This window comes from Gossypium arboreum, chromosome 7 (assembly GCF_025698485.1).
Source record: "Gossypium arboreum isolate Shixiya-1 chromosome 7, ASM2569848v2, whole genome shotgun sequence".
NCBI lineage: Eukaryota > Viridiplantae > Streptophyta > Magnoliopsida > Malvales > Malvaceae > Gossypium > Gossypium arboreum.
Genome location: NC_069076.1, coordinates 76,404,147 through 76,405,104, shown reverse-complemented (window position 1 = coordinate 76,405,104; position 958 = coordinate 76,404,147). Strand labels below are relative to the sequence as shown.

At 38.9% G+C, this 958-nt stretch overlaps 1 non-coding gene across 1 annotated transcript; it reads left to right on the top strand.

Moving 5' to 3' along the window:
* The first annotated feature begins 851 nt into the window (after positions 1-851).
* Positions 852-958, top strand: LOC128296049 (small nucleolar RNA R71). The gene has a single exon (XR_008286597.1). It is a non-coding gene; the product is annotated as a small nucleolar RNA R71 (small nucleolar RNA).

Here is a 958-nt window from a genome sequence, read left to right as displayed (position 1 = left end):
TGGCTATCTCCTCAATTGGCTCATTTTTCTCACCTTCCTCCTCCATGTATTCCTTAACCTCTTCAGGAACATTCTCCTCTTCATGTTCCCCTTTGGCTTTTCAAGTATCTTTCCTGAGCGTAAGGTGATCGCCTTTATGTGTTACTTCCCATCTCTCTAAGGATTGCTTTTCATTTACTAGGGAGTCTTTAACCGCTATGCTTTTGTAATATCGTCATTAGCTGACTCATTTGATTGTAGAGGCTATCCATTTGGGATTCAAGTCATCCATATATGGCTTGGACTTTTTGTATATCCATTTTCATCGTTTTCATCTCTTCTTTTAGCTGATCGAATCTTTGACCACATGCATCATGGTCATTACCCACAGATCTTTGTTGTAATGGTGGAGGTTGGTAAGGAGGGTTTTATCGTGTTTACGCTTGATTTGTAGCTCCTTGGTCGCTTTCCCATTTGATGTTCGAGTGATCCCTCCAACCGAGATTGTAGGTATTTGAATAGGTAACTTGACCCTTATTACCTATGTAGTTTTCTTCTTTCAGTTGGTTTTCATAATATAGCTCAGCTCTCTTCGGTCTGACAGTCTCCTCCAAACGATTAAGCTTTTGTAAGATTTTTTGGTATCGATCATCTTGGTTACCTTCATTTATAGCTTTTACCATTGGAGGATTTGATTTGTATTTGAATCTTTCATTAGGCCACATGTAGGATTTATAGCTATACCATCAATGATTTTATAGGCTCGTTCATTTGTGAGGAACATAACCGATCCCCCAATCGCTCCGTCTAGTTTGGATTTGATGTTACCGTCAACACCATTATAAAATATCTGGATTTGGAGCCATGTTTACAATCCATGGTATGGGCACTTCCTAAGCATAAACTTGAAATGTTCTCACGCCTCATACAAGGATTCACCTTCGTATTGTTTAAAGTTCACAATTTCTTGCCTAAGTTG